At 45.1% G+C, this 7219-nt stretch overlaps 1 pseudogene; it reads right to left on the bottom strand.

Annotated features, from left to right (window-relative positions):
- Window positions 1–4091: 4091 nt before the first annotated feature.
- On the bottom strand, window positions 4092–5846 carry LOC102751679 (annotated as a pseudogene).
- Between the last annotated feature and the right edge of the window lie 1373 nt (window positions 5847–7219).

Here is a 7219-nt window from a genome sequence, read left to right as displayed (position 1 = left end):
TTTTTTATTTGTTAAATGATAGCACGTGTAAATCAGCAGCCACCTCTCGGATTGGGTTGTTTAAGACTCGGAAGAAGACTGACAAGCAATGATAGCAAGCATAGCAATAAACATAGTGGATGGAGTGCACACAGAGCCTTGTTCCTGTAGAAGGTTGCTGGTCTCTTCAGTCAAGGATTTCAGCTGTCCCCAAGTCGGTGGTTTAGGTGTCCTCCTTGATCTGGCTAGGGGGCGGCGTCGCTGGCGATGGGCTTCCCGAAGTGTCAGCGCGTTGAATGGCTGGATCAATGGGTCCATCAGGGCCGTGCTTGATGGTGGTGTCAGTGTCCAGGGAGGAGTCAGCTGTGCCCTCTGGGTCAGCTGATATGGATGATACCAGGGAGGAGGAGGAGGGGGAGGCGGAGATGGAGGGTGATGTGACATAAGGTCGGACTAGACGGTCTGGAATCCACACAGGTGAGTCTGCGTCCTGTGGAAATATACAAGCATATCCTCTCCCCCAGGTTAAAAATACATCAGGTCCCTTCCAGGCTCCTGAAGTAAGTCTCTCCATTTGACGGGGACTATAGGTTTAGTTAGATTAGGGTTCCAATGTCTATACATCGATGAATTTCCCTCAGAATCTACATTTAGTATATTAATTACAAATAGAGTATGTTGTAAAACATGATGAGGAGAGGAATATTTAAACTCATTTTCTTGTAATTTTTGGTAACAGGAGTAAATCAAACACCACTGGGGCTATATAATAGAACTCCCATTTGAGACAAGATATCTTTTCCCCATAATGTAAAGGGCAATCCTTCCCTGCTATGCAGGAAACATCTGCTCCTGTATCCAATAGACCTTCAATTGGTTTTCCCTGAATTTGTAAAATTTTTGTAGGTCTAGTAGCATGGATTTCTTGTATCCAAAATGCTGCATCACTAGATCCAAAGCCTCTGGCACCTCTGGCTTCCTGGGTACCAGCTGTCCCTATTTTACGTATTGGTAAGTAATTGGGCAATTCTCTGGTTGTGCTGAATCTGTATAGTTGTGGTGGGTGGGGAAAGTAAAATCTCTATTTCTCCTGTGTAGTCTGCATCAACAACTCCTGGGATGACTAAGATCCCCTGTAATGAGGTGGAGCTCCGTCCTAATATTAAACTTACAGTTCCCTCAGGCAGCGGCCTGGACACACCTGTAGGAATGGCTGCTACTGGCGAGTCTGGGGTTAGTATTGCGTGGGTGGTTGAGTGGATGTCCAATCCTGCACTGCCTGGGGTTGCCCTGAAGAAGTCACTGACTGATTAAAATTTGCAGACGGGTTGAGGGTTGATGCCCCTATTATTGCAGGGACCTGGGGCTGGCCCCCTCTCAAGTTTCCCAATTGAGGTGATGGGATAGAACCTCCTTGGGAGAGGTTTGTAGAATTTAAAGGCTGACCATTTTTATGGTATTTTGATCTACATTCCTTTGCCCAATGGAGTCCTTTCTGACATCGGGGACAAAAGTTTTTGGAGGATTAATATTATTCCCTGCTGTATTTCCAGGCTGTTGAGGAGCTTGCCATCTGGCCTGAGTATTATTATTTTTATTTGGTCATTCTCTGTTAAAGTGCGCAGGTAGGCCACAAGAGTAGCAGTTCATATTTCTATTATTACCTGTATTATTGCTGGCTTGTCCTATGCCCTGTACATATTGAGGGTATGTCTCCCCCTTGAGGGCTGCAGCTATAGTTACACCCTGTATAAAAGCTGGACTTGTCTCTGCACACTGTTTTATAAAATCATTTATAGTTCCTGCTCTGCGAATCAGCCTTAATAAAGCCTGACAGGTATTATTAGCATTTTCAAAAGCCAGTTGTTTGATTAGGATATCGGCTGCCTCTTCATTAGTGATTATTCACTTGACTGCCTGTATGAGGTGAGAAAGGAAATCCTGATACAGTTCCTTTACTTTCTGTTTAACCTCTGTAAGGGTAGTTGTTTTTCCTGCTGTACAAGGTAAGGATTTCCAGGCATTTACTGCACAACTGGTTACTTTAATAAGTGCCTCTTTGGGCATATACATTTGCTCCTGAGCCATGATAAAATCACCTTCTCCTAATATCATGTCTAGGGTTATTCTTTCTCTGGATTTTTTGCTAGTGGCTACAGCTCTTTTAGCAAGATCATGATATTCAGTTTTCCATAAGTGATCGCCTCCTGAGAGACAGGCTTTACAAACCTGTGACCAATCATAAGGAGTCATCCATTTACTGGCTAGGGCTTCCACCAAGGTTTGTGTGTAAGGAGCTAGAGGTCCATATTCAGAGCAGACCGATTTTAATTATTTAAGTATTTTGTAAGGTATAGGCTCCCATCTGGGATCATCGTCACCAAACTCATTCTCATATGCAACTGGGAAGCAGAGTGAGAATTCAAGATCTCCATTAGCTTCAGCTTCTCTTATTGCCCTTTGAAATTTAGACATGGAGCTCATAGGAACCGGAGGACCTGGTTTAGGCTTCCTTTCTAATTTAGGGAGCCTGTTTTGAATGGGAGGGCTTTTCTCCTCTCTACTGACTGGAAAGGACCAAGGGTCATATTTATGATATTTATTCTCCTTCCGATCAGTAGGCATAGCTAAATTGCTCTTAGATTGAGCTGGAGAAAATAATGATGTGTCTTCTCTAGGTGGAGCTGAGGGACTATTTAAAGTTTGAGAAAGTTCAACCGTTTCTGCCTCTGGTGCCAAGATGTCACGAATTAAATTCCAGCGGGAAAGGGTATCTGCCGGGACCTTCTCAGATCCATGGAATCTGTAATAAGTCTTTAATTGCTCTCCTACTTTAGTCCAAGTTTCTAAATTAATAGTTCCTTCCTCAGGAAGCCATGGACATACTTCTTGTATAAAACTTTCTGTCTGACTGGGAGTAAACTTAACTCTTCTGCTACCAAGCATATGTGTTAAAAGATCAATACAGAGTCTTTTTTCTTTAGACTCAGTATGACCCATCTTCTCAATCTAAGTTCTGTCCTATCTACCCTCTTCCCTTACTTATCCTCTATAGGGGGGTCTGCAGCACGCTACATTGCAGTCCTATCCGTCCAGAGTGCGGACCCAGGGGAACCATGTTCGGACGCCAGTTGTTTGAGTCCTTTTTTTCACTTTTTAGTGCTTTATTCATCGATTAAAAGAATATACATTTAACATAAACCATATAACACCAGTCATCAGGTCAAACATTCAGCTGGTTTCCTTACAGTTTCTGTCAGGAGTTATTTTATCTGATCATATTTATTAGATAAAATCTCACCACATCTGGCATTTACACACATTGTGCCAGTGGATTCACACTACTGATATACATATAAAATCCGCATTGTATGTGCCCACTGGAGACAAAACAGTGCACACCTGTCAAAAGGTCATTTTAATATAAGATGGTAAAAAACCATTTGTAAAACACATATAAACTTTTTCCATAAATAGAATCATATCTGGACATCTGTTGCATAAATTGTGTTTCCAAAGCTTACAATAGAGCAGCCAGATCTCAGCACTGCTGGGCACCCATGTTGGCTACTTTGTTATTGCTGACTGTCTTTTAACATTAAATGCACAACATTCGTACCACTTAAAACTGGGGTCAGGTGGAAGTCTCACAGAGACCACGTCTGTACCGCGGTTGCCCTGAAACAGTTAAATTGGCTTTTAATAGGTCGAAATTCGACCTTAAATATTACAATCTAGAAGAATCTGGCTGGCCAGAGTGGGCCGGCCCCTGCCAGCATGTGGGCACTTCTTCAGTTAAGTCTATTCTTTGGTAGCTGACACGCCCGCTGACAGAGAAAAATTCAGTGACTTGTTGCTAGGGATTTCACGACTAATGTTTGTTTGCAAGCATGTGTGTTTGCAGTTCTGTTTTTTGATTTTCTTTTAGGTGGTTTTACCCTGGAATATAGCTTTTTTCTTCCTCCACTACTTGAAATAATATATCTATATATGTATAAAAATATTTTGGCTCCTCAGTTCAGCTCTGACACACAAAGAATAAAATAATCAAAAAGAGAGAGTAACTGAGTGAAAAATAAAGTGAGCCAGCAACCTCAGACAACCTTCGGTTGTGTATCTTTAAGGTTTGGTAACAGGTCTATTAACCGTGAAAGCCCTATACATTGTCACTTGGAACTTCTAATCCAATACCTGACTACGTTCTTTGATCAAGAAGTAGAATATACATATATAATTCTATGAAGCTAATACTGATTAAATACAGCACAAAGGGATTAATTCACACTTCTGAAAAAAACATAATAGGACCCTACTTGCATATGTAACCACAGGGATTGTACATTTAAAAGAAAAGCTAAATGTCTTCGCTAAAGCTTTGCATCTCTCTGTAAAAATGACGATTTGGTTCGGTGAAGACACTGAATGATTCAATGTCCATGACTCCGTGCCAAGGTTGACCCAGGCCCAGGGACACCTGCTCAATAAGGTTATGCACTGGATCCACATCCTGGTCGACCAGTTCACCTTGGTCAAAATCAATGCTTTCTTCAGTGACTTCAAGTACTTTTAGATTAGAGCCACGAAGACGAGCAATGGCAATGAGGTCGTGTGCCCACACTGTGTAACCGTGAATTGCCAGAAGAGAAAGCTTTGTGCATCTCCACGCTAATAACACCAAGGGATCTTCGTTTCAGTTATCACTAAGATCTGCAAAGTCAGACGTGTCAAGCACATCATTTGTTAATACGAAATGAGTGAGGAACTTGTCGTATTGCCTAGATATAAGATCAACAATAGCTCCCGAAACAGCAGTGAAACACCAGTAGCTGTCAAAATGAATCCTCTCGAGTGGTATACTGGGTTTCAGAATCTTTAACATGTCTTCCGTCATAATATCAAAAGCCATGATGTAGACCCGGAGGTTGGGGCTCCTTCGTGACAAGGCTTCCCAATGCTCATCATTTGGCGTGTTGTCCAGAGACTTGTGCATCACAGAAACATCGCGGACCAGGAGAGACAGTCGCTGCAAAGGCACATGGTTGCTATCGCTTAAGACTCTTGCCATCTCAGCTGTAAAGTCGCAGAAATCCAGGGCAAGTGAGCGCAGATTCACAAATCGCTCTAGTTCCACTGTAGTGATAAGGGTGCTGTGACCAGGAATATTGTTGTCCAGTAAACTCAGATGCTCCATGGTGTTGGCAGTAGAGTTTGAGAGAGATGACAGTGCTGTTGGGGTTACTATTTCCAGCTGAAACCCACAGGACAGCCATTTCAGTCGCCTACTATTACTCAGTATTTCTTCAAACAGCTGCCGAATTTGCTTGATTTTTTTGCCATCAGGGTCCACCTGGCTGAGGTATGTATTGGACAGATTTCCTTGCTGCTGTGGAACGCTTATATCTCCAAAAAGGCTAAGCTTCTGGAGGTTCCTGTTGTTCCGGATGCTGACCAGCACGCACAGCACCAGCTCCAAGTAGGTGCGCAGCTCTTCCAGCCAGTGGGTGGAGAACGGCAAGGCTTGGACTTCTTCCCCGCCGGTCCTGGTCCCGGTCGTGGGGTCCGCGTCGCCTCCGCTCAGGTAATCCTCGGCAACGGCGGTGGGGGTGGCGAACTCAACGTGCAGCTCCCGCAGGAACTGACCGCACTTGCGCATGAGGAACTCCAGCCGAGGCTGCTCCGCAGGGGAGACCCGGAGGCAGACGCGGAGCTGCGGCCAGAGGGCCGGGTGGAAGAGGCACTCGCGCCAGTGTGAGCAGGAGGCCGAGGCCCGCAGCCGGTCGGGCGCCGGCAGGAAGGAGAAGATGTGCACGATCAGCTCGCTGGGCAGCGACGTGGCCCCCACTGCCTGCCTGCACAGAGCCATCCAGCCGGCGGGGGTGGCCCCGGAGAACCAGCCGCTAGCCTGGCAACCTTTACTCACAGCCTCTGAGGCCTGCAGACTCAGTTACTGCAAAACTGTCGTCTGGTTGGTTTCTGCTGGGGTCCAGCCACCATGGTCCAGGGGTTCTGAAAGGTGAGGACGGAGTCGGCGAAGAATGAAAGACTTGGAGACAGAGTTCAGATCATCAGCCTAGCCAGGTTCTCAAGCCAGGTTCTGTCTTTATTCTCTTGTTACATCTGTATTTATACCGGTTGATTTTAATCCTATCCATTCTATTGAAAGGTTAGGGCGCTTGTTATCTCCATTCCAAAGTCACTATTCTATTGTTCTGTTAAGCTACAAGGAAGTAAGTGAAGGAGATTATCCTAAGTGAAGATTATGTAGTTTAAGTGTGATTGTTCATAGTTAAAGTGATTAACTACCCGCCTTAGTTAAGGAGTTTTACTGATTTATTCCCTTCCTTAGTCCTGTTAATCCCTAACTCCAGGAAAAAAATCCCCACCTGGGGAAATAACCTTTCTCAGAGAGGTGACCTTGGCTAAAACACATAGTGCTAAGAAGGGGAGCAAACATATTAAGAATAGTATGCCATATACGCCAGGTCCCTTGAAACATATGCTGTGCAGATGTTTCTTCCCTGCAGCAACTGTGTCAAGAAGCCAGGATGGACTGGCTTCTGACAAACGACTTCCATTGATCTGCATCTTAATGGGGATTTTTCTTTGTACCCCCCACTTTTCTCCCCAGAATTTCAAAGCAATTCTGACCTATGCCAGTCAAAAGGTTTCTTTCTTTAGAGGTAGTATGTGGAATTAGAATATTTATAGAACAATTTAGCTTCCGAAGATGCTGGGCTCTTTGTAGGAGCTGGAAGGGGGTCTCTGAGGCCTTAGTGATGACAATCAGGAAAGGGGACACGATTCATGGTAAATGATGCCTGGAAGACATCAGTGGGGACAGAGAGAGGATTCAGAGTTAAAGCCAATCACGCTGTGTTCCCTCCTCCCCACAAGATTCAAATGGATGTCAAGTGCAGCCAAGCAGGGCAGACCAAGTCCCGCACGTCAGCACCTCTGGACCAGTTCCACCATGTGGACAGGAGATTCATGCTGCTACCCAGGAAGGGGAGAGCATCCTCAGTACTGACCTCTGCACTCAGCCAGGACCCAAAAGACCGAGATTTATCTCCAAGTCATCACCCCCTGCTAAGTGCCTGCAGCTGCACTGATGCAGCCAGAGGTCAGAGTCTGTGTGGGGACCATATTTGTCTTGCCCTGAAAAGGCTCTGCTCTCCCGTGGGCACCTCTGCTCGCTGGCCAAGCACTACAGTGTGCAGGTCCGTAGCAACCTTGGCTTTAA

The sequence above is a fragment of the Myotis davidii genome, unplaced genomic scaffold (genome assembly GCF_000327345.1).
Source record: "Myotis davidii unplaced genomic scaffold, ASM32734v1 scaffold167, whole genome shotgun sequence".
Classification (NCBI taxonomy): Eukaryota; Metazoa; Chordata; class Mammalia; order Chiroptera; family Vespertilionidae; genus Myotis; species Myotis davidii.
The sequence above is the reverse complement of the archived record's forward strand: the minus strand, read 5'-3'. Positions and strand labels throughout refer to the sequence as shown.